General features: G+C 39.3%; 1 pseudogene across 1 annotated transcript; it reads right to left on the bottom strand.

The window, feature by feature from the left end:
• Positions 1-19,874: 19,874 nt before the first annotated feature.
• LOC308253044 (prefoldin subunit 4-like) lies at positions 19,875-20,272 on the bottom strand (annotated as a pseudogene). The gene has a single exon. The product of its transcript is annotated as a prefoldin subunit 4-like (transcript).
• Between the last annotated feature and the right edge of the window lie 7,194 nt (positions 20,273-27,466).

The raw sequence follows: 27,466 nt of genomic DNA, 5'->3' as shown, positions 1-27,466 counted from the left end.
TACCTATTTGAATGTTAATAAAATAGTAATCTGTTTACTATCTAAAATCACTTTATTGTGGGAAACACTGGTATAGTTTACAGAAAGAGTACAGAACTTAGAACAAAAAACAGGGCTTCAAAATTTAATTCTGACATTTTCCTCTGTGAAAATTCTTTTACCAGTCTAAGCCTCTTTGTTTTCTAATCTGGAAAATGAAGAAAGGTATCCATTCTGCTTCCCTTCCTAGGTTATTGTGAAGTTTAAATTGCATAATGCCCATAATATTTTGTAACTGCAAAAAAACAAAAGAAAAAAGAAAAAAGAAACATGTGTGTGTGTGGGGGGAAGAATATTATATAAGTCAGTAAATAACAATAACAATAATAATATAGGACAATAATAGAGAAGTCAACTAATTTCATGCTTCCTGTATTTAAATATATAGCCACCTTTTGGTCTAAAAGACTGTATCTTTCGTTATGACAGTGAAAATTGGGTATAATGTAGGGCTGCTATTTGTCCCATCATCAGGAAATGTTTGGGAGTAAAAAAGAAAATCCTTGCCATTCTCAGGAAAAGAACCATTCTGTTTATTAGTTTGCTTCTAGTCAGGGCAACCCAGTAGCCTTTGCAGGCAGTCTGTGGAGAGCAGTCCAGAAGACTGAACAGTGTGGGACCCCAGCAGTACCTGTAAATTGATTTCAATGATAATTACAGAGCCATTAAAAACTTTTATTTTTACCAGCCATTCAAGTTTAAACAGTACATCTTTACATTGTCTTGTTACCAGGACATAGCCGCAGAATTGCTCTCAACTTTATCCAGAGTCACCCAGGGACACAGCAGTCTCTTGGAATCATTCCCATCTGAACATCAAAGGAAACCTTCCAGCCTACACTAAGCCTTCAAAGTCATGTTAGGTATCATTGAGAAAATAAAACACATCTAGGCTAGCATGTACTACAAGGCTTTATATTTTAGTATATGTGCTGCCGAAGCGAGCACACACAAGGCTTTATATTTATCTCTGGCACCTCATTAGCCTGAATATTAAGGTTCAAACAAATGTATCTGGTACTTTGCTACATACTTTTGCTTATATTAATACATTTAATATCAATCTTGCCATTTGTGGGAACCCTAATGTTATCTGATTCTAATTTATGAATGCACCTTATATCCTAACAAATGTTCAAATTTACCCACATTCTTATAAACAAATTGTTCAGCTTGCTTGGGTAAAATTCCAGTTATCTATGATGGTTGGACATTTGTTTATATGACATTTGACTTGTGAATTTTTTTAAAAAGTAGAATATATGCGGTATTAAAATTATACTTACTATGTTTAAATCTTTATTTGATTCAGAAAATCTTGAGGTTCTTACCCACATCATTATCAATCTTAATTGTAATTATTGCAGCTATAAAAATTATAAAAACAAAATAGAATTCATACTGATCTCATGAAAATCTCTTATAATACAAAATGCAGGAAAAATAGTTATTTGGATCCTCTAACAGCTTGGAGATAAATAAGAGTTTATTATAATTGTCAATTCTCCTAATTAGCAAGAATTATAATTTTTATAAGCTGTCAGCTCTGCCTGATGAGCTTGGAGAATCTCTTAGTGCCAGAAACTAAGGAAATGCTAAAACAAACAAGAAACAACAGTGTGGCATGTCAAAGTAGCATAAGAGTCAACAAAAGAACTCACAATGGTTAAAGATGGAACAATTTAAGCCATAAAATTAAGTAGTATAAGATTATAAACCAACATGTAAAGTACAAATTCATGCATTCATAAACAAATGATTGAGTAAATAAATAAATGGGGGAGAAGAGAAAAATCTCCCATGCAAAAGAATTAACAAATAATTTACATAGCTATTCCACCCTCAAGTAGAAGGAACATAACTCCTGACTTAGGAGTTATGGGAACTCTTTAAGTGTGGCCTGTGCATAGTGACTTATTTCCAAAGAGTGCAGTATGGAAAAGAGGGGGAAAGAATAATTTTGTAGTAGAGAAACCTGAGTAATACTACATCTGCCAGGAGATCAGGGTCAACATTAACAGTAATAAATCAAGTAGATGTAAATAACCTTAATATGATGATGAAAATTTGTACTTTACCTGTATGGTTATCTCCCAAAACCCCACAGCCCAGACTAATCATGTGGAAAAAAAACATATAAAGCCCAACAGTGGAACATCTTACAAACTACTTGACTAGAATTCCTCAAAACAATCAAAGTCATCAAAAATAAGAAAGTATCTTAAGAGAGTGTCACAGCCAAGAGGAGTGTAGGGACATATAATGACTAAATGCAATGTGGTATTTTACTGACCACCTGGGACAAAAACAAGATATTAGGTAAAATTATGAAGTCTGAGTAAATCATGGACTTTAGTTAATAATAATGTATCAAAAATAACAATAATAATGTATAAATATTCATTAATTAATTTTAACAATAGTAATGTAAGATATTAATAGGGGAAACTAGATGTGGGGTATATGGGAACTCTTTGAGCTATCATCACAGTTTTTATGTAAATCTAAAACTGTTCTAAAAATAAAGTAATATTTAAAAAATCAGTTATTCAAAGAAAAGCATATTTTTTAATATATCACATCATGCTGTCTGTTTAATAGAAGTAATTTTAGGAGACTGACATTTGTTAATCTTTAAAAAATTATGCTGCAGACAGGTTTAATTCTACTTAACCAAAGTGGAATAAGCAACTAATTTAATTAACTTAATTTATGGTGGGATCTGGATATTGTGTGGATTTTTAAACTTAATTAGGAAAAATTTTTAAATTAAATCCAGTACTGAATGTTTTTGTTTCTTTCAGTTTATTCTATTTAACCTAATGACCAGAAGCTATAAAACTTGTAAATGAGATATTTCATTTGGAGGGGAGTTAGGTTCCACCCTCCCCCACACACATAAATAGGTTACTTAGAATTGATCTACTAATGAACTAAAACATCTGCTTGAAGTTTTATAAAACCATATTTTAAAATAAGACTCTCTAACCTTGTATTTTTCTAGCACCTTTTATATGAGCATACAAGCATTTCACAAGCACCTTATGGTACATTTAGAGTGACATTTCCTAAATGAAAGAAGCAGATGAGTCAAATGCTTATACCAGATTCTCCATGAGTCAAAGGTGCAACTATTCCATTGAGTCATTAGCTGTCAGTCCTAAAGTAATTTTCAGAAGAATTATTTAAACATAAACCATTTGAAAGCATAATAAGGAGATGAGCGAGCCATTTTCCTATTTGTTTTCAACATTAGGTTATTTGAGATGAAATTTGGGGGGATTCAAATATCAAAATATACTACTAAACTGAATACAAAGGTATTTTTCTCACCTTTTAAAATTATATATTAATATCTGTTGCATGTATGTCCACTTTAGGTGCAATAGTAGCCTAAACCACTTAAAGCTTAAATCCTATTCCAAGGCCCTTTCTTTCTGTTATTCTGCCCATACATGAAGTATATTAGACAACTCAATAGCTCTCTGATAATTCTGTCATTACTGTCTCAATATCCTAGCTTCTAACATAAGCACCTTATAAATAATGTAACAAATAACACTGTAGCAGAAAACATAATTGTGAAATTTTTGAATGCCATAAACCAAGAATTTATGACTTCAGAATTTATCCCTTCCTATAGTGATAAAGTTTCTTATGAGAATACATACAAAAAATAAAATGCCAATGTTTTGTATACAATTCTGAATTTTTATTAAAATTAGTTCTCACTAGCCCTAGCTGGTTTGGCTCAGTGGATAGAGCGTCAGCCTGCAGATTGAAGGGTCCCAGGTTTGATTCCAGTCAGGGCCACATATCTTGGTTGCAGGCTTGATGAGGAGACAACCAATCGATGTGTCTCTCTCACATCAATATTTCTCTGTCTCTCCCCCTACCTTCCATTCTCTCTAAAAATTAGCGGAAAAAATATCCTCAGGTGAGAATTAACAAAAAAAAATTAGTTCTCATTTATACCCAAAGATAGGTTGGGCCTAGATAAGCTTGGTTTCAATCTATGATGTCTTGCCTATGCTAGTAAGAGACTGTATTTTAGGTAACCCATTTAAAGCAATATGGTTTTCTTTTATATACATACTAGAGGCCCGATGCACGAAATTCCTGCCGGGGATGGGGGGTGTCCCTCAGCCCAGCCTGCACCCTCTCCAATCTGGGACCCCTCGAGGGATGTCCGACTGCCCATTTAGACATCCCTTTCACAATCCAGGACTGCTGGCTCCCAACTGCTCGCCTGCTTGCCTTCCTGATTGCCCCTAACCACTTCTGCCTGCCAGCCTGATCACTCCCTGACCACTCCCCTGCCAGCCTGATTGATGCCTAACTGCTCCCCTGCCAGCCTGTTTGCCCCTAACTGCCTTCCCATGCAGGCCTGGTTACCCCTAACTGCCCTCCCCTGCAGGCCTGGTCACCCCTAACTGCCCTCCCCTGCAGGCCTGGTCTCGCCCCAACTGCTCTCCCCTGCAGGCCTGGGTCCTTCCCAACTGCCCTTCCCTGCAGACCCAGTCACCCCCAACTTCCCTCCTCTGCCGGCGGGTCACCCCTAACTGCCCTCCCCAGCAGGCTTGATCACCCCCAACTGCCCTCCCTTGCAGGCCTGGTCCCTCCCAACTGCCCTCCCCTGCTGGCCATCTTGTGGCAGCCATCTTGTGTGTTGGAATGATGGTCAATTTGCATATTACTCTTTTATTAGATAGGATAGAGGCCTGGTGCATGGGTGGGGGCCAGCTGGTTTGTCCTGAAGGGTGTCCCAGATCAGGGTGGGGGTTCCCTTAGGGTATGGAGCAGCCTGGGCGAGGGGCCTGTGGTGGTTTGCAGGCCAGCCATGCCCTCTGGCGACCCAAGCAGAGGCCCTGGGATCTGGGATTTATTTATCTTCTACAATTGAAACTTTGTAGCCTGGAGTGGAGCCAAGCCTTCTGCTCGCTCAGTGGCAGCAGCCATTTCTGTTGGGATTTATGTATCTTCTATAATTGAAACTTTGTAGCCTTAAGCGGAGGCCAAAGCAGGCCAGGGCTGCAGAAGCTTGGCTTCCTCCATCGCTGCGGGCAACCCTAGCCTCCTGCTCTCTCCAGCTCTGTGGCTGCCGCCATTTCTGTTGGGATTTATTTATCTCCTATAATTGAAACTTTGTAGCATTGAGTGGAGGCCTGGGCCAGCAAGGGCAGCTGGAAAGCTTGGCTTCCTCCATTGCCAGGGAAACCCAAGCCTCCCTCCTGCTCTCTGTGGCTGCAGCCATCTTGGTTGGGTTTATTTGCATATTCCCTCCTGATTGGCTGGTGGGCGTGGCTTGTGGGTGTAGTGGGGGTACAGTCAATTTGCATATTACTCTTTTATTAGATAGCACTAGAGGCCCAATGCATGAAATTCATGCAAGAGTAGGCCTTCCTTTCCCCGGCTGCTGGCACCGGCTTCCCTCTGGCACCCGGGACCCAGGCTTCCCTTGCAGCCCTGGCTTTGTCCAGAGGACGGAAGGACATCTGGAAGTCTAATTAGCATATTATACTTTTATTATTATAGAGAAAGGGAGAGGGAGAGAGAGACAGAAACATCAATGATGAGAAAGAATCATTGATTGGTTGTCTCCTGCACGCCCCACACTGGGGATCGAGCCCGAAACCTAGGCATGTACCCTGTCCAGGAGTCAAACCATGACCTCCTGGTTCATAGTTTGACGCTCAATCATTGAGCCACCCTGGCCAGGCTAAAGAAATATAGTTTTTTAAATTAATAGTAAGTAGAAAAGTACATGATCTGAAGCACACTGGGGAAAATATCTTAACACAGATGATCCAATAATTCTTGAACTGCTTGACATTGTCACAGGAATCTCTAACCTTGTTGATGGAAGCCTGAGGGCAGCAAGAATTGTTGTGTCAAGCAAACTGCAGATTCTAATCCAATTCCCGGTTGCCTAGTTACAGTACTTTATAATGGAAACACTGTTATTAGTTAGTATGAGTTTTGTTAGTCTAAATTAATAAAACTAATAAAATAAACGAATATACTAATAAACCCTGGGACTTTGCCCTAAGTGTGTAATGTAGTTTAGTATAAGGTAAGGCCTTTCAGAATCCCAGCAAAGTAGGATTAATGCTAAGAAATACCCAAAAGCCCTAATTAGAAAGTTATGTTATTGTGGACCCATAACATGTACTCTGAGTATAATAGCTTGCCTTATTTCTTCATTATAAACATCCTTCAAGTCCTAAATTGAGGACTTCTTAGGGGTAGAACCACACACCTTCCTTCATGATCTCCTCATAAATAATTTTCTCTAGAGGAGTCTAAGACAGTCCTGCATCATCAAGAAAAGTTCAATTTCACTAAATATCTATTTAATTTAAGTCCCTGTTACCTGGCCCACAGCCCTTGCTCTGCTCATGTCTGTCTAACTGCCTACCACACCACACTTCCTTCTAGCAGGACATTAGCCTAGGCAGTGGGGGTTCTAAGAACTGTCTTACGGACAGATACAAAAATAACCAAACAAATCACATATGGCTAATAAATGATAAGTGCCATAAACAAAGAGCTACAGATATACACAGAGGTGCAGATGTTGGTGTATCTGACTTGACCACAATCTAGTGCCATGAGTCCCAGTGTTGCCAGAGCAACATTCTTGATCCACAGCAACTGAAGATAAAGTTTGGACTAAAGGGCTGTGGGAAGGGAAAGGGAATTTAATAAACAACCTAGTGTACGTATATGAATGGGTAAACACAATTCTGCTTCCCCTTGGGAATTAATGGCATTTTTTTTCTGCTAAAATATTTTGTTAATTTACTACAGTATTACAATTTTAAAAAGTGTTTATCTGTTTAAATATTAAGGCAGTGCTTTGAATATTTGAGAGCAACTCATAATGTAAAAACTACTATTTTGCTTTGGAATTCATTTGAGCAAGAGTGGAGCTAAAGGTTTACCTTCCTTTTTACATTTTGTTTAGGCTAATATTAATTTTAATTTATTAAAACAATAATAAGCTTTAAGTGGAGTAATTGGATGAGGGAAAATGCCAGCTAAAATTTTGCTATAGTTAGCCCACAGAGAAGGTAATCCAAACTCCAATATATGCAAGACATTTAAATCCAAAGAAATAATGTTCTATTATTTTCCTATTACTCTTTAAAAATGTTTCCCCAAGCCTTTCATACTTTTTTAACTACTACCAACTGGCCATGACTCCTTTTAGCTACTTCTAACAGATTCAGATCAAGACTGGATTAGATACAGCAAGACCTTGTGATGACATAAACAACCTCCCTCAGATATACTGACCTGAAATGGTAAGGTAAAACAAAGCACAAAATCTTAGAGACTGAGATGTAAGGTTCATAGAGGAAAGGAAAAACATTCAATGTATTCACAGAAGCACTTATCTAACAGTATCTCAGGCATAGGATTTTTCTAAAAATATTTATGTGTATCTAAATCTACAAAGAGAAGCCTCAATTCTGGATACATTTAAATTGGGACATAGTTAAACCCAGGAATATCAGAGTCGCTTATTTTACTTGTTATTTTATTTAAAATAGCAATAACAGCCCTGACCAGGTCATTCAGTTGGTTAGTGTTGTCCTGATACACTAAGGTTGTGAGTTCGATCCCTGTCCAGGCACATATAAGAATCAACGAATGAGTGCATACATAAGTGGAACAACAAATTGTTTTTTTTTTCTCTCTCTCCCCCTTCCTTTCTTATCCCTCTAAAATTAAAAATAAATAAAATAGTAATAACAACCATTAACATTTATTATTAATAGCATAATATTCTATTTCTCAGAAACTGTACTAGTCACTTTCCTTGCATTATCTCATCTAAATCTCACAACTCTGTGAAGAAAGTACTATTTTTAACCATTTTACAGATGGGAAAAACAAGGCAAGGACATATAGCAAGTGTCATGACGGACATAAAAGCCCATGCACTTATTCTCCATGCAATACTAACTTTTGGAATTTTAGCACTGAGGAGAAAAGAATGGGTGTTAGTTATGTGACTATGGCATCATTCACTTTGATAGCTTGATGGTAACTGCTCATATAAACTACTTCAATTTAAGACAATTTCCAATTTTCAGGTGTTCCACATTCCAATTAGGCATACAGTTTTGGCTGTAGAACTAATAGTTACTATTAATTTAGCCTTAGTATGGTCCAAGTGCTGGCCTAATTCATGAGGTAGGTGCTATTTTTGTCATCCCTACTAAAGCCCTGATGGGTTAAGGTTACTCTGCTAGAGAGCACCAGGATTCAAACACAGGCAGACTGGCTCAAAGGCTCTAAGTCACTGCTCTATGCAGCTGTTCAACTAAAAGCCTAAAAAAACAATAATGAATCCCATGTCTTGGAAAGTGAGGGTCAAAGCAGAATGCTGTAAAGGACCCAGGAGTTCCATCGCTTTTACAGCAAACATTTCCTCCTTTGCTGCTCTTTGGGGAAGCTACATTTTATGTCAGAATTAGGCATCAGAGGGGAGGGCAATGGTCATAGTTACTAGTATTCAAGTGGCCTAGAGACCCACAATATAAGCTCCCACAGCAGAGCTGGGCACTAACCACCCACTTTCTAATGGAGGAGTTAGTTAGTAAGGTTCACTGAAGGCTTACTATTTACTGTTTAGGAATAAACATAAAAATCTCCAGAGAAGATAAATTTCTTCTCTAATTGCCTGTCAGTTAAGAAATATCTGTCCCTCCTATCTTACTGAGTCTATAACCTTGGGTCATAGAGTCAGTGTTCTATGCTTGTTCATCTTTGAAATGTCTTATTAATGCCTGAGTGGAAGACACATTATTAATACAAAATATTAATTATACTTCAGGATTATAAACAACTACAGATTTTAATGAGTGACCTATATTAACATTTATTTAGTGCCTCACAATTTTATTTACAAACAGTTGCAAAGTCATTTTCAGTCCTTAGTTGCAGAAACAGAGTAACAGTTTGGCACAGTAACTTACTTAAAGTTACATAGCATATTGTTAGTATATATGACAAGTTTGGATTAGTCTTTATCCCAATTCAAAGTGCTTTTGCCATTCATGGTCTAATAATAGCAAAAATGTATTAAGCACTTACCATGTAGCAGACACTGTGCTAGGTGCATAATCCAATTCTCACAACAGCGCTACGAGGCAGCTGTTATTATTCCCATTTTACAGATGAGAAAATAGTTTCAGAGAGGTTAAGTCAGTTACCCAGATTGCATGCTCATGAAGTGGCAAAAAATTAGTATCCAAATCCTGATCTCTCTGTCTCCTAGAATTTTGTTCCCATCTAAACTCTGGAGAATGGGAGTATTCATGTAAAATATTCAACTTATCTAAAAATTTTTAATGTGAGCAGGTGGGGGTAAAGGTTGCACAAATGATGGCAATGTGCTGTGAACAAGGAAGTGTTATTATTAGCTTAATTCTCTAAAGCTGAGGTCACACACACACACACACACACACACACACACACACACAGGAAACAAGGATAAGACATGTTTCTGTGTCTATCATTAGGGTCCACATTGCTTATGTTCTAAATAAAAACCTCCTGGGTAAAGGCACTGAATTGTGCCTCAGCTGGTTTACTGCAATACTTCTCTCCATGTGCTAAGTTTACTAACAACAATGCTGCTTAACAATAATAATTAGGAAACCATTGGGTTTAGGTTATAAATGGATACTACAAAAATTGAAATGATACTTGTGGGTACACATATACAGATATAGGAATATACACAGACACATAAATAAATGTATATTTGTTATTCAGGTATAAGAATATTGTCTATGTCTCTAAATGGCTTTGTACACCTGAGTATTTGAACATGACTGCTTTTACCAATTAAATAACTATTAATACCAATTAATAGTAGACACATTTGTACAAATTTACGCTTATCCAGAATGAGATTTCAAAAATTTGTAGCAACTGGATTAGGGTAGGAGAAAGGGTATCAGTAGACTTGAACATGTGGCATAACGCTTTTCTCAAAACTAAATCTTAGGGCAGTTAAGAAAAACAAGTAAGACCATCAGGATCAAGACATCTACAATAGTAAAAATAGAACCTTTTGGGGTAAAACACAATTAATCAAGATTATACTTTTACCAAATTGCCTTCTTTCCTCTAAATTGCTTTATTTGAAACAGGGATTAAGGTAGACACATTTTCCAAAATAAATGTATCATTTCTTATTTGTCACCTAGCTACTTTAGCGTCCCAAAATGTTTGCAAGTCCCTGGACTGGCCAAGCTCTTTCATAACCTTTTCTGGGGCTGCTTACTTTGCCTGGAGAGCACTCCCTTTTCTCACCCTCAGCTTCCACAGACTTACCTAAGAAACTGTTCCATATCCATTGCTATTCGCCATGTCTGTTTCAGCACTGACGCATACCTCCATGTTTCGCTTCTCTACATATTGCCTCGCAGTCTGAACGAAAAACTGTTGTTTTGTTTTTCTAAGTTTGTTTTTTGTTTTTTACTTTTTTAGGGATCCAAGGCATAAGAATTAGGTTACATTTTCCCAAATATCAGCACTTTTCTTCATCCTCTAGTTAGTATCATATTTAGGATCTGTAGTGTTTTATTTAAAACCTCTTTGAGAAGTATAGAGATGATAAATGTGACCCAATTTGAAATTAAGATGGAAAGAAAAGTAAATACTACATTAGGAGTGGTTGTTAGAAACATTCATCTAACTTGTTTGAGATAGAAACATCCAGGCTCTTGGCCCGCAGGCATCTACTCTGGAGGTGACACAGGAGAATTCCAGGAACAGCCAGTACTATAAGAAATTGATAGTCCTCCCAAAGTCAGTGGAATTCAAAACACAAAGCTATTTTAATCAGATTTATTTTCATAACATATTTTCATATGCTCATGTTTTGGTTTTTGAAGTTCTGTCTACTATTCAAGTATGCTATTTTCCTCAAATTTTAGTCCTCAGCCCTAGCTGGTTTGGCTCAGTGCATAGAATGTTGGCCTGCGAACCAAAGGGTCCTGGGTTCGAATCCCATCAAGGGCACGTACCTGGGTTGAAGGCTCCTCCCTGGCCTAGGCCCTGGTCAGGGTATATGCAGGAGGCCACCAATCGATGTCTTTCTCTCACATTGATATTTCTCTCTGTCTTTCCCTCTCTCTTCCACTGTGTCTAGAAATTAATGGAAAAATATCCTCAAGTGAGAATTAAAAAAAAAAAATTTAGTCCTCAGTTTTTAAGCCTTACCTTAGTTTAAAAGAATTCTGCTCATATCAGAAGTTCCTCAAGCACATATTTTTGTTTTATTATACTTTTTCTGAGTGAATTATGTGGCAAACAGTTACATAATTTCCAGTCCCCTCTTTTTTAAAATATATTTTATTGATTTTTTTTTTTTTTTTACAGAGAGGAAGAGAGAAGGATAGAGAGTTAGAAACATCAATGAGAGAGAAACATCGGTCAGCTGCCTCCTGCACACCCCCCACTGGGGACATGCCTGAAACCAAGGTACATGCCCTTGACCGGAATCAAACCTGGGACCCCTCCGTCCACAAGCAGATGCTCCATCCACTGAGCCAAACCGGTTAGGGCCCCTCTTTTCTTGCACTTGTTCCTCTAAAGCTTTGTAAAGTCAGTTATTCATTTCCCCAGCCTCCCAGGAAGCTAGGGGTTTGCAATATGAACAATTTTAGACCATTGAGATATGATAGGAAGTTTGTTTGGTAGCTTTCTTGGAAGACTTTCCTTCCTAGTTTGTTTGTGTGTTTTTTTAAGTAGAAGGTGAGGAGAATGACTTTTTCTTCCCCATCCTTCCTGTATGTTTTCTGGTGAGGAAATTGTTGGAGCTGCTATGTGTATGCCCTTGTGTGCCCATCAGGAGACAGTCCACATTTTGTTGCTTCAACATCCTGGTACTATCTGTGTTGTATGACACAATTATATATCTCCATTATTTAAGTCATTGCTAGTTGCATATAAATATTCTAAAAAATCTTATATAAATATTATTTGTGCATTAGAATATTTTGTTTAGACATGTTTATTTGGAAATATATGGTTATGCTCCATTTGTTTCTTCCTTGCAATGACCCCTATGAAGTTGAACAGATTCTAAGGAAATCTTTGGAAGAATCTAAGAGTTCAACAAGAAAGCAAGAGAGAAACATATAGGCAATTGAATCACTCAATATAGATATATCATTAAAAGGACTCATAACCAGGAACTGCCACGCTAATATAAATGTAACTTTTAATGTAACTTTTAAAGTCAATACTTTTCTTTCCTTTTTTTAAAAAAAATATATATTTTTTATTGATTTCACAGAGCAAGACAGAAGGAGAGAGAGCAATAGAAACAATGATGAGAATCATTGATTGGCTGCCTCCTGCAAGTCCCACACTGGGGATCGAGCCCGCAACCTGCATGTGACCTTCTGGTTCATAGGTCGATACTCAACCACTGAGCCACGCCAGCTGATCTAAAGTCAATACTTTTCTAATTTTATCCCATCTCCTTACATGTGCTCCTTTTTAAATCAGCTTTATTGAAATATAATCCACATACTATAAAATCCACACTCCTTCTTTGACAAGGTTTTGTAACTTTGCAGAAAGGATAGTCTATCAAGTTTAACCTTTCTTACTCCACATCCACCCCCTCTAGCTGAAGGTCTCAATTTCCAAGTCTAAACCCTCCACCCTTGATTCCTTATTCCTTGGTCTTGACTCTATCAAGAATATTTACTGTCTTTCCATTTGTGTAAGGAGCTAGCTCTTAAATGGGTGTTTCCAAAGGAGGAATAAGCAGTAGGGTGTGACACAATGGGGTTAGCTAAACAGTGTGGTCAGACAGCAAGAGGTCTGGGCAGGGCAAGATTGCTGACTAGACTGGGAGCAGGGCTTGGCAAGTTTAGGAGACAACAGGTTTTAAAATCTCTGTTAAAGGTAGCAATCAAGGTCAGAGAAGCAAACTAATTAGACTCTTCAAGACAGTGGTCCAAAGTCAGTGCTAGAAGGAACTTGTATTTGACTGAAGCTTAGGGAGTTGGTGTCCTTTTTTATCTATTGTAGTCTAGGTAGTTCTAGTTAGCACCTCTCCCAGTCAGAGCCTTCTAGATATTAGGGAACTTTCAAAACTTCCTAACCCTTAAAAAAAAGAGAGAGAGATTTTAAGAAGAAGAAGTATGGGAAAAAAGAAAGAAGGAAAGAAAAAGGAAGATATTTGTGTTAATTCAAAAACTCTCAGGATCTAAGTCAGTTTCAAGGCTTGGCTGGAAAACTCTCAGGATCTAAGTCAGCTTCAAGGCTTAGTCCCTCATGGTGGACCAAGTCTTCAGACCCTTGTCATTTTCTCCATAGTTATCCTCTTTTTAGGACGCAGCTTGAGAAAAGGACAATGAATAAGTACCAAGGCAAAGACAATGCCAGCTAATGCCTCTTTGGTCCCTTTTTATACATTCCTAGAAGTCACCAGTGACCTCCTAAATCCCTAACCCAATGCTTTCTTTCTTATTGGACTTTAATTCTTTTTACCCTCTGAGCAGCATAGTTGTTTTCCCCTCACCCCACAAGAAACATACTTTTTAAGGTTCCCCTGTTAATCAGCAGCCTGTGTCCTTCCCTACTTTCTATGAGAAACTTACAAAATTTTATCTCCCTTCTTTTACAGGATAAAAACTTTCTAGAAAGAATAGTAAGCAAACAAACATATCATGTTAGACACTAAAACCTCATTATCTATAATAAAAAGTTATAAACATGTAAAAGTATCATCCAATACATTTCTTGCATTTCATTTTTGAAAACTACAAACAAGGATGAGGTTCATTTTTCTCAGAAATATATACAATAGAAGTGACCTTTTCATATGCAACAACAAAGGCTTTGTTTTTTTAACTACCTCTAGTTCTGAAGATTCAGAAAACAAAAGACCCTATTTACTGAACATCCATTATTGGTTCAGATAGATGCATTTTAATAAAAGCACTATTTACAACCTGGAGCTCTCGCTCTATGGATGCTTTTGATCCAGGAACTACAATCAAAAGCCTCTGCACCAAGAGACTATGGCAGTGTTCTTCCAGAACACAGAGAACAGTATTGTGGCCATTTGAACTTCCAGCAATTTCAGCTACAGAAATCAGGGTTTTTAGAAAACCCTGGTCACTGAATTTCCTTCTTTAAAAGCTTCTTCTTTTCTTTTCTCTGTTAAATGGAAAATAAAAAAATCAGCAAGTGAAATCAGACTAATTTATCCAGTCCTCAACTTGCTTTCTTCCATTTGTTCAGACCCCTGTTTTCTGTGGAATTAATTTTCTACCTGGTGCCTCTACTTTTATGTTTAAAAACCCTATTAGCAGCAATTTAGTCCAGTTATGTCAAGTTATGCATAAAGTATTTTCCTTGCTTTTATCCCATATCTGATACTGTTCTTTCTGCTAATTCATGTGTTTTTATTTTCCAGAGTCAGAAAAATTGGAATTCTCATGCTGGTTGGAGTGTAAGTTACCATGTATTAATCTTGTGATCCAAAATGACAGAAACAATTAAAACTCAAACTAACTTAAGCTAAAGAAAAAGGAAATGGAGGAGAAGGAAAAGAGGAGAAGGAGGAAGAAATGCAAAAAGAAAATAAGCAGGAGGGGGAAGATTTGGGCTCATATAATTGGGTAGGATAGACATTACACAAATCTGGACCAAGGGTTCAGGTGAGGTTGTCATGGTGTCCTCCTATTCATTATCAAAAATAAACTTAGCTTGCCCCACCAGTGGTGTGGCTCAGTGGTTGAGCATCAACCTATAAACCAGGAGGTCACCATTTGATTCCCAGTCAGGCACATGCCTGGGTTGCAGGTTTCATCCCCAGTAGGGGGCATGCAGGAGGCAGCCAATCAATGATTCTCTCTCATTATTGATGTTTCTCTCTCTCTCTCTCCCTCTCCCTTCCTCTCTGAAATCAATAAAAGGACATATATATATATATATATGTCCTTTTATTAATATTATAATAATAAAAGGCCAAGAGGCATCACGACCAAACGACCAGTCACCATGAGGTGCATGGAGCACCTCTTGGGCCCTCCCCCACAGCCCACAGGCTCCTATAGCTGCAAGGCGGCCGGCAGGCAGGCAGGCGGGTGGGTGCAGCAAGGCGGGCGTGGCTGTGAGCATGGCCGGCAGGTGGGCAGGGTGCGTGTGGTTGGGCGGGGCCTTGCTATTTCACGCGCTGGGCCTCTACTCCTACATAATAAAGAGGTAATATGCAAATTGACCATCACTCCAACACACAAGATGGCCACCCCCATGTGGTCAAAGATGGCCAGCAGGGGAGGGCAGTTGTGGCAATCAGGCCAGCAGCAGAGGGCAGTTGGGAGGAAACAGGCTTGCAAGGGAGGGCAGTTGGGGGCGACCAGGCCTGCAGGGGAGGGCTGTTGGGGGAGGACCCAGGCCTGCAGAGGAGGGCAGTTGGGGGGACCAGGCCTGCAGGGGAGGGCAGTTGGGAGGAAACAGGCTTGCAAGGGAGGGCAGTTAGGGGCAACAAGGCTGGCAAGGGAGGGCAGTTAAGGGTGACCGGGCCAGCAGGGGAGCAGTTAGGCGTCGATCAGGCTGGCAGGGGAGTGGTTAGGGGCAATCAGGCAGGCAGGCAGGTGAGCTATTGGGAGCCAGCAGTCCTGGATTGTGAGAGGGATTTCCCAGATTGGAGGGGGTGCAGGCTGGGCTAAGGGACACTCCCCCATGCACGAATTTCATGCACTAGGCCTCTAGTTGTGTGTGTGTGTGTGTGTGTGTGTGTGTGTGTGTGTATATATATATATATATATATATATATATATATATATATATATATATATTAAACTTAGCTCTATTTTATTCTCTTCATTTTTTCCTAAAACATTCAGGCATCATCTACGTTCAGAGATGGTGGTCCTTTCTTTCAAAAATGCAAAAGTTCACAGCATGTTGCAGCAGAAACATCCCAGAGAAGAATTCTGATTGACCCAATTAGGGTCATCCCTGAGTCAAGTACTGCGGCCAGGGAACCTAAAGAGAAGCAGCATGGTCTAAGGGTTAAGAACATGTAATCTGGTGGGATTTTGTAGATTACATGTAAGTTACCACTGTCATTCTCTTAAATTGGTATAGGGCCCTGGAGCCTAAACATTGACTAGTGAAGGACAGCCCAACTGATGGTTGGTCATTTCTCTTCTCATCTACCACTCTCTAGCAGCCATTGCCATTCTTCTAGTCAAAGAGAGAGAGAAAAAAGGATATATTTTCAATCCACTTCTTTCTAAATTTGAGATTATTTGTGATAATTCTTATGGTTAGTTTTTAACTTTTGAGGATTGCTTCTAGGAGATGCAAATAGAGCTGTAGTAAACCTCAGCAGAGTCTTCTGCTTGGTAGTTGGCCATCACTTTCTTCAGTTTATCTCACGAGGTTGTGTTTCTTTCCTAATGTGGTCGTTACTATCAACATTTTGCTGTGTTTTTTGTTTGTTTTTAAATATATTTTATTGATTTTTTACAGAGAGGAAGGGAGAGGGATAGAGAGTTAGAAACATTGATGAGAGAGAAACATCAATCAGCTGCCTCCTGCACACCTCCTACTGGGGATGTGCCCGCCACCAAGGTACATGCCCTTCACAGGAATCGAACCTGGGACCCCTCAGTCCGCAGGCCGAAGCTCTATCCACTGAGCCAAACCAGTCAGGGCAACATTTTGCTGTTTTTAAATATGTATATTTGTTACTTAGTTTTATGTTGGTGAACAAATGTGTGACTCACTTCATTCTCCTATCTTTATGCCTCAGCTTATTTATGTTGCCTAATTAAAGGAGTCACTAAAGTAACTTACATAGACATAGATTGTATCAAGGGCACTTGCTATTGTGTTCTAGGCAGAAAAGAGGTCAGCAGTTTATTTCAGTGGAAAATTTTATGTTCTGCCTCGTTAGTTATTCTGTAATATATTCATGAGTGCAAGCATAGTTCCTGATAAGCTTTGTTTATAATTGAATTGAGTAAAAAACTTTTTTCCCCCTGCTCACACCTTTTGTTTTATCTGCTTTCAGAATATACCAGTCTTTTGAAATTATTCCCCATGCTTGAGAAGCATTCCCAAGATTTCTGTAAATTAATTTACCTGCCCTATCTCTTCTGACCTTTTCAGCTAAAGGGAAGTGGTAGGTTCTGATGATTTCCCAAGCCAGACTTCCCCTCCCACTTTTTAAGATTTTTTTTTTTAAGTTTTAGGTTCACAGAAAAACTAAGAGGAAGGAACAGAGATTTCCCAAATGCCCCTGCCCTCACACATACATAGCCTCTCCATTACCAACATCCCTCACCCAAATGATCGTGTGTTATGACGGATAAACCTACATTGACATATCTCAATCACCCAAAATGATTATCTTGGTGCTGTACATTCTATAGGTTTGGACAAATGTATAATGACATGTACCCATCTTGATAGTATTATACAGAGTATTTTCACTGCCATTTTAAAAGGCTCCATGCTTCACCTTTTTATCCGTCACCCCAATGCCTGACAATCAATGATCTTTTTACGGTCTCCATAGTGTTGCTTTTTTACAGAATGCCATGTAGTTAAAATCATACAGTGTATAGCCTTTATAGATTAGCTTCTTTCACTTAGTAATATGCATTTAAGGTCTCTCCATGACTCATCATGGCTTAATAGCTGATTTCTTTTAGCACTGAATAATAATCCACTGTCTAGATGTATCAGTTTATTTACCCACTCCCCTGTTGAAGGACATCTTGGTTGTTTCCAAGTTTTGGCAATTTTAATAAAAGCTGTTGTAAAAATCTGTGTACAGGTTTTTGTGTGGATATGTTTTCAACTCCTCTGGGTAAATATTGAGGAACAATGATAACTAGATCGTATGGTAAGTTTAATTTTATAAGAAATTGCCAAACTGTCTCCCAATGTGACTGTACCATTTTGCATTTTCACCAGCAGTTAGTGAGATTTGCTGTTGCTCTACATCCTTGTCAGCATTTAGTGTTGTCAGTGTTCTATATTTTGACCCTCCTGATAGATATGTAGTACTATCATGTTGTTTTAATTTGCATTTCCCGGGTAGCATATGATGTGAGCATCTTTTCATATGCTTATTTGCCGTCTGAATATCTTCTTTGGTAAGATATCTATTAAAGTCTTTGGCCCATTTCTTAACCAGTTGTCTTTTTTTTTCATGTTGTTTTAAGAGTTCTTTGTATATTTTGGATAACAGTTCTTTATGAGGTTGTCTTTTAGAAATATTTTCTCCCAGACTGTGGTTTGTCTTCTCATTGCCATTGTCTTACACTGAGCAGTTGTTTTTTTTACTTAAATGAAGTCCAGTTTATCCACTCTTTCATGAATCATGCCTTTGGTATTGTATCTAATTAGTCATTTTCAAACCCAAGGCCATCTAGTTTCTCCTATGTTATCCTCTAATTGCTTTATAGTTTTGTGTTTTATATTTAGGTCCATGATCCATTTTGAGTTAATTTTGTGAAGGATGTAAGGTCTGTGTCTAGATTATATTTTTGACATGTGGTTGCCCAGTTTTTCCAGCAATATTTGTTGAAACGACTACCTTTGTCCCACTGTATTGCCTTTGTTCCTTTGTCAAAGATCAGTTGACTATATTTATGTGGGTCTTTTTCTAGGCTCTCTTTCTATTCCATTGATCTATTGGTCTATCAATAAGATACTGTCTTGATAGCTGTAGCTTTATAATAAGTCTTGAAATTGGGTAGTGTCAGTCCTCTAACTTCTTTCTTTTCCTTCAATATTGTGTTGGCTAAACTGGGTCTTTTGCCTTCTTCATAAAATTTTAGAATAAGTTTGTCAATATTCACACAAAAAGCTCTCTGAGATTTTGATTGGGATATTCTCTCTTCTTCATTCCTGTCCCAGAGTCCATTGTCACAAGTTGCTCCTGACTAAACAAAACTCCCTGCTGTTATCTTCCATATGGCCTCTCCTTTCACTTTCAAAATTACTTTTTTTCCAAACAAAAGTTCTCACATATTTATTACTGAACCAACCTACCAGTGCAGAAGCATACAAACAAAAAGAAAAATTACCTTACCAGTAAAACCAAGTTTAGCCCTAACCAGTTTGGCTCAGTGCATAGAGCATTGGCCTGCGACTCAAGGGTCCCAGGTTCGATTCCGGTCAAGGGCATGTACCTTGGTTGCGGGCACATCCCCAATAGGGGGTGTGCAGGAGGCAGCTGATTGATGTTTCTCTCTCATCAATGTTTCTAACTCTCTGTCCCGCTCCCTTCCTCTCTGTAAAAAAAAAACAATAAAATATATTTTTTAAAAATAAAAGAAAACCAAGTTTAACTGTCCACAAAGTAGTGATGTTTTCAGAGTAATATGGTAACATTCAGATGACCTTGAAACAGTATAAATATGTGTGCCATCTCATGTGTGATTCCTTATAGAACCAGCTTGGTTCTTCTCCAATGTCTCCTTTTGGAATTGTACCTGATTTTATTACCAGATTTCATCTGAATCCATTGAGGAACGGGACAATTCTGCTTTTGTTTTTTGGCCAGTAATTTTTTTTCTTAACTGATTTTAATAACATGACATAAAACCCCTACACTTGATATAATTGTTATTCAAAATACATAGATGAATATTGTCTTCTTTTAAAAATATAAAATAAATTAACAAGACATGAAAATAGGCAAGTTTTCATTAAATAAATAAATATCTTAAAGTTTTGCTTTTTATATCATTTGAAGAATGGAAATTATCACTTAAACAATTTTCAAGTTTATTAAACAAATTTTATAAAATATTATAAAATGTTTAACTTTCATCAGCTTCAAGGTTTATGTTGCTCCCAAATTTTGCATATAACTGAACTTTCAAATCTGCCAATACCTGCTGAATTGATTCCACTCTGGATGCTAAGGTGTCTATTTCTTGCAAAATTTTCTTTGCTTCTAACATTTCTTGTGTTTCTTTTTGAGACTGTCTACTGAAAATAGCTCCAATTTGATGAGGCATTATTTGGCAGTCATCATCTCTAAGCATGATGTCCTCACAAACATCTTCTAAATTTTGATGTTGTTTCCTTTTTATATCTATTTCTTCCTTCAGCTCTGTGATTCTACTTGCATTTGTACAAATTTGTGTATCTTTTATTGATCTTCAAAAGTAACATTGACATCTTCTATAGCCACCTTCTTCATTGTGGCTACCATCTTCATGGCCGGAAATTACTTGATCCTGGAAGTTCTGTGAGAAGACTTAGAAAGGAACAGAGTTAACCACATACACCATAATGGTGGAGAAAGGGAGGGAAAGCAAATTTACATCTCTTGACTTCTGTTTCCTACTAATGAAAACTCGGAGAGACACAAGAAGAGCCACATCGATGCCAGAGAATCACTGAAGACCCAATTTAAAGAAGTCAACTCACCTTTCTTGCCTCTCCTTACCTTGCCAGGGAGAAGATAAGTAGGCTCTGATTGTATTCACCTTGGGATTTAAGAGTCTTTGGAGAATACTTAGAGGGCCTTTGCAGCCCAAGAGATCTGAGTTTAAATCCTTGGATGGTGAGTTGACACAAATTTAAAGCGACTTTGGGCAAGTTATTTAATCTCTTTTGAGTTTTGGTTTCTTCATTTGAAAACAGGGATATTACCCTTATAGAGTTGTTGATATTTAAATAAGATAGAACACCAATTACAGTGTAGAGTGGGTGTTTAATAAATAGTAGCTTTTATAAAAAAAAAACTGCCCTTTAAATGCTTAAAGATGGAGAACCCTCCAGCTGAGCAAGTGTGAGCCAAGGGTATTTAATGGCAATCTCCAAATTTTAGAGGTATTGGGATTAATTTTTCTATAGCAACATTTTAAATCATATCTAGTATCCTGAATAATTGCTGAAATATCTATTAAACCCTACAACATTCCTGATTGATTCTGCTGTATAGTAAGGTTGCTGTTGGCAGTATAGGCAGGTTTCTGGGGCAGTTAATGTCTTAGTTGCACAGAGACCCTCATATTATTTTTATGAGATAATAAGTTTGAAATGCTTGTGTGAAATTCCAGCAATACAGTCCCCTTGATTCAGCCTTAGTTATGGATTAGGGACTCCCTTTACTTCTAACCTCCCTCATTTATTGGATGTTGGCAACGGGGACTGAAGTTTCTATTGGTGGGTCCTGCAGAAGAGGCCCTGGGAGGATAGGGATTTATATTGATGAGTTTAGGTGAGTGTGGCTGGGAGGAGGGTAATCACAAGGATGTCAGGGGATGAGAAAGAGGCATGATTACTTTTACATCTGAGCTGGCTTCAGATGGGCTTCTCTTTCTCCACAAGGATCTCAGAGTTTAGCCTGTTGGCTTTCTTTACATTGTCACCACTCTTGAAACTTTAATAAAAGTCTCCCTTCCCCTTTAAGACTAGCACTGAAGAAAGCCTAACTTCTCTTTGGCCTGCCAGTCCCAGAAACTGCAGCACTTTGGTTTCTAAGAGATTTTGCTGCTAGTAATATTGCAAAATATACAGAATTTTACTTTTAAAGAAAGACTTCCTTTTTTTTTTAAAGCTACCCTTCCTCTTTTATTTCTTAGAAATAAAACTAAAGAAACTAAAAAAAAAATCTAAAGGAAAAATCACACAGCCTTTGAGCATTCAAAGGAAAGAATGATAAAATTCAGTTACATACAGTTCAGGGAGTAATTAGATTCAAGAATCCCCTGAGATTTTTTTTGTGTGTTAAGGGATGGATTTGTGTTTCTGGGCAGAAAGGTACAGGGAAGGGGAGGTGAAAGGCAGGCATGTACAATTTACCTTCTCTTCAATTTCCTTGCCTTACTAATTTTGCCACAAGGTCAAGTTGCATAAGAAGTCAGGATTGGATTTAGAATTGGATAGGCTCATTAGTCAACAGAGTGGCAAACCGCGGCTCACAAGCCGCAGTTTGCCGACCACTGAGATAGGCCCTTGTTAAGAAGGGGTGATCTATGAGGAGCATCGCCACCTCTCTGGGATAATTATTTCAAGGAAATTTATATATACACTGAGTGGCCAGATTATTATGACATCTGAACGCATAATAATCTGGCCCCTCAGTGTATATCCTATATAATCTTATATAATAAAAGGCTTATATGCAAATTGCCCCCTCGACCAGGAGTTCAACCAGCAGGCTGGCCAACCGCCCATGTCCCCTCCCCCTGGCCAGGCTGGTCGGACCCCACCCATGCATGAATTCATGCACTGGGCCTCTAATGTATATATACACACACATACATTTATACTGAGTGGCCAGATTATTATGCGTTCAGAGAGCATAATAATCTGGCCACTCAGTGTATACTTGAGGCCAAGTGCACAAAATTCGTGCACGGGGGTGGGGGGAGGTCCCTCAGCCTGACCTGTATCCTCTCCAATATGGGAACCCTGTGGGATTGGGCCTAAACTGGGAGTTGGACATACCTCTCGTAATCCAGGACCTCTGGCTCCTAACTGCTCACCTGCCTGCCTGCCCTAACCACTCTGCCTGCCTGCCTGATCCCCCTAACTGCCCTCCCCTGCTGGCCTGGTCACCCCTAACTGCCCTCCCCTGCCGGCCTGGTCGCCCCTATTAACTTTTTTAAAAAATCTTATCCCCTTCACACACAATTGTATTTGACTTTCATATTGGCTTCTCCCTCTCACACCATTTTTCTCTCTCCTTTATGCAACACTTTTTCCTACTGACTCGTCATTTATAAACTTTTCTTTCCTCCTTATTTCCTACTTCTGTTTCATCATCCTTCATCCCATTTTTCTCCTACCCTCCCTCTCTCCCCACATTCCTTTCCTTTATCTTTACCTCTGCCCTCCCTCCCCTTTTCCTTCCTTCCCACCTTAATTTTTTCTTCACTTCCTCCCTCAGACCTGCTTTGCTCCCTCCCCCATTTCTTCCTTCTTCCCATTCTCCTTTTAAGCTCTACAGGCTCCCCTTTAAAACTTTTCTTCCCTCCCTCTTTCTCTCTCACCCGCCCTTTTCCATACATTCTTCTCTACTTCCAGTTTTAATATCTATCTACCTGACTAATTGTTCACTATCATTTATCTTTTTTCTTTTCTGACTCCTACTTTTAAAATCTGTCCCCAGTACACAACTATACTTGATTTTCATTTTAGCTCCTACAGTTCACTCATACATCCGCTTTCCTTCTTTAACTCTGCTGTCTACTAACTCCTTTATAAAGTTCTTCCCTCCCTCTTCCTTTCTTCCCCATCCTCCCCTCCCCCCTCACTCTTTTACTCTTTTTACAGGCTAATTAAAACTTCTATGCTTTTGTTCTGTCTTAGTACTGGCTTCTTTCCTCTCTGGGACCTGTAGCCGCCTCTGTTTGGGCACTCGGGCCCCTCTCGCACCGGCTTTGAGGGACTGAGGGATGATGCAGCTGTGTCTTGCCTACGGTGGCCTGAACCTCCCCCTGCCAAGTTGGGGGAGGGTCCATCGCAGGGACTGCTGCATTACGTGCGTGCTCGTGTGCATTCCTGCACATGCAAGGCTTTTCTCCTATTGCGTGTAGAAAGGGTGGCGGGGGGCGGGGACTCGGAGGCCTTTCCCATGCCCCTGCATGCCCGCTCCCACGCTTCGAGTGGCTCTCCATCCGCTCCCATCCCGAATTCGCAGACGACAGGCGTGCTTGTACAGGCTGGGTCGGGACCGGCTTGTCCTTGGGGGATGTTCTGCCCAGGATGCGAGCCCCTGTCCGGGTCGGACCAGGTAGATGAATGGATGGATGGATGGAGAAAGCCGCGGCAGCTTCCCTGTGGTGTTAGGGTTGCCTGTGGTCTCCATAGTGGCAGGGCCGGTCCGTGCAGCAGGAGGAGGCTTGGAGGTTGTGTGCTTGGGAGGACTGACCGGGGTCCTGGGCATCGTGGGGCCAACTTGAGTGTCTGTGGCGGTGGGATCCCGGCGTTGTTCACCCGGAGGCCCGTCCAGGTCTGGTGCTTGTGCAATCATTAACATTAAATGTTTTTCTAATTAAGCTGTCATGCAGTAGAACAACAATACTGCATAGCAAAGACTTGCACTGCTCAGAGAGCAGTAGAGGATCCTTCATACAGGTCAGGAATCAGCAAACTTTTCTTCAAAGGGCCAAATAGTAAATACTTTTGTCTTTTCAGGCTATATGGTCTCTGTTGAAAATACTCAGTTCTGCAAGTACAGTATGAAAGCAGCCATAGACACTACGCATGTCTGTGTTCCAATAAAATTTTATTAATAGACATGTGAATTTCATATAATTTTCATGTATCTTGATATATTATTCTTCTATTAGAGGCCCAGTGCACATAATTTGTGCACAGGGCAGGGGGGGTCCCTCAGCCTGGCATGCACCCTCTCCAATCTGGGACTACTCAGGGGATGTCCCACTGCCGGCTTAGGCCCGATCCCTATGGGTTCGGGCCTAAACCGGCAGTGGGACATCCCTCTCACAATCTAGGACCACTGGCTCTTAACCGCTTCTGCCTGCCAGCCCGATCACCCCCAACTGCCCTCCCCTGCCAGCCTGATTGCCCACAACTGTCCTCCCCTGCCACGACCTGCCTCCTCCACTGGGGCCTGCCTCTACTGTGCACGTGGCCATCTTTTGGCAGCCATTTAATGGTGGCCATCTTGTGGTGGCCATCTTGTGATGATGTTGCATGTGATGGTGTGGCGCCACCTAGGCTTTTATTAGTAGACATTGATATTTTTCAAACATTTAAAAATGTAAAAACCATTCTTAGCTCAAAGGCTGTATAAAACTAGATAGTAGGCTGGAGTTGCAGTGGAAGAAATAGATAAGTTATAGCTTTTAGTTGTTTCATTGAAATAGTTAATTCTGCTATATATCAAAGATAGATGGTTTAATGGGCAATTTAATAAACTAGTAGAGTATTTCTGATAAATAAGAGGTGTCAAAATTCATGACAGAGACTTTAACTAAGACAAGAATCAGGAGGGCCTGTGGAAAGAGTTCTCACACCCTTCATCCCTATGGAAAGCCCTATGGGAAGAACCCAATGTTTACAACCGAGCTCTATGGTTACAACAGCCCCTCCCCTTAACTTCTTTTTCCCTTCTGATAAGAACTTCCTTCTTGCTCTCTTCTGTGTGAACCACCAAGGCTGTATGTACTGGATTGTAATCGTTTCTTTTTCCTGAATAAATTATTTTTGCCAGTGGAATTCTTAGTCAACTCTTTGTTGACAGTGGACATAGGCAAAAGAATATCCTTGCTTAAAAAAAGTCCTTGCTTTTCATTAGCTTTTGTAGTTCCATAATTTTAGGTACAGACTGGCATGGCCTCAAGAGCATCTGAGGCAGTCTTAAACATTCCCAGAGAGTTTGATTCAGACTGGAGTTTGACACTATTTGGAAAACCTTAGAAAGAGTAAGTATATCTCAAAATGTTATGTTTATTTAAGAGTAATACTCATAAAGTAGCTAACATTCATTGAATTCTGACAATGTACCAAACACTGTTCTCATTTATTCCTCATAATTATATTTTAAAAATTTACTACTATCTTCACTTTATAGATAAGTAAATCACAGAGAGATTAAATAATTTGTCTGAGTAGTTAGGCCAGGATTCAAAGTCAGGTACCCTATCTTGAGGCTAAAGGAATTTAATACAAAGTAACAGATGTACAGACTGCAGGAGTGAAAATGACAATCAAAATGTTATTGGTAATCAGGTTAAACTTGTTAATTTTACAGATAAGGAAAAAGAGTCTTAAAACTAACAAGACTTTCCAAGCTCATACAGAAAGATCAGAGGTAGATCCCAGATTTCCTAACTACTAGGTCATGTAGTTTCTTTTATTGTGCTATATACTGCATGCCTTTCAAAGCCAAAAACTGGGCAGAATGGAATGCGTAAAAAGCTTCAGAGCCAGACACAAAATTTATGTAGGCCATAGAAAATTCTTGATTTAGGGACTAAAATAAATACAATTTGGATCAATAATTAAAATACAAATTAATCTGTAAGTATGTTTGAACTCAATAGTTTTTCTTAAATGACAAATTAAATTTTAAGTGCCTAATTTTTATGAAGAGACTGGGATAAATAATGGGATTCACTTATACCTTTCAAATTAAAAAAGGGAGATGGCTCTTAAACTTTTTTTTTTTTTTTAAGAGTGAAAGGGAAGAGGACAGACAGAGAGACACATTGATTGCTTGCTTCCCACTTGAGCCCCAACTAGGGCTGGGGATTGAGCCTGCAACCCAGGTATGCGCTCTTGACTAGAATCAAAGGTGGGACACTTCTGTCTGCAGGCTGACACTCTATCCACTGAACCAAACCGGCTAGGGCAGACTTGTTTTTTAAGTAACTGTTTACTTCAAAACAAAGTAAGTGTACATTTCGGAAAACTTAAGGAAAGCAAAATGGAATAAAATTAGTAGTACTCCTTCCATCTAAGTATCAGTGTGTTTTTTTCCACAACAACAGTGTATAAAACTAAACTGAGTAATTTTTAAAAACTACTCTTTAGGTGGAGAGTTCCTGTTTACATTCACTCAACACTTACTGAACTGCAATTTATAAATTGGAACTGGCACTGTGCTAGATAATTGCGGGTTCCGAGGCAAGCAGGACACAGTCTGTCCCGAGGAGACTCACAGTATAGGAGAGGAGACATATAAACAAATGTTTGTCCATAATAATACAAAACTTGTGTCAAAATACAAGGAGAGTTGGAATTTCACAGTTGTTAACTACGATACTAATCATTTTGGAATTCTTAGGTTTTTCCAAAACAAATGCTCAACGCAGGGCTGGCGCAGGATTGTTACAGACACATGTTTTAAGGTGAACTTAACTGAAAACATCCTAGTACTTGTCAAATGTTTAAACCTTTCACAATAATCCTGTTTGGCGAGTTGGAAATGCAGGTACTATTACACTGCGACAGAGACGCTTCCAGAGTCACATTTACTTGGAGTTCTCAAGAGCCGCCCAGGGGAGCGGTGCTTCTTGGGATTTGTAGTCTCTATCGTGACCCAGGACTCCGCAACTCCATCTCTAATGCACTTCTCCCTTTTAAACTTTCTGGCGCAACCGTCAGATTAAGGCCTCAGCTAAAGAATAACTTGAAAACTGTCACTTCGTTCTAGGCTCGTTATATTTCTACTAGGCTCCTTACGTTCAACACTCAAATGGGCAGAGTGACTCAAGCCTCCGAGAGATCGGTCGCTCCTCCGTGGTGGGAGGAACCCTAGGTGTGTCCTCAGTGGTGGGCGGAGCCCTAGGTTGACTGGAGATCTGGATTGGCCAGCATCTGACGAGATGAGGAGTTTTCATACCCACTTGCTGATCTGTATACTGTACTGTGGTAAAAAAGTGAATCCTTTACCGCTGTCCTCCGATACGCCGCGGGAAATCTC

The sequence above is a fragment of the Plecotus auritus genome (assembly GCF_963455305.1).
Source record: "Plecotus auritus genome assembly, chromosome: 7".
NCBI classification, from domain to species: domain Eukaryota; kingdom Metazoa; phylum Chordata; class Mammalia; order Chiroptera; family Vespertilionidae; genus Plecotus; species Plecotus auritus.
This window is presented reverse-complemented; position numbering and strand designations above follow the sequence as displayed.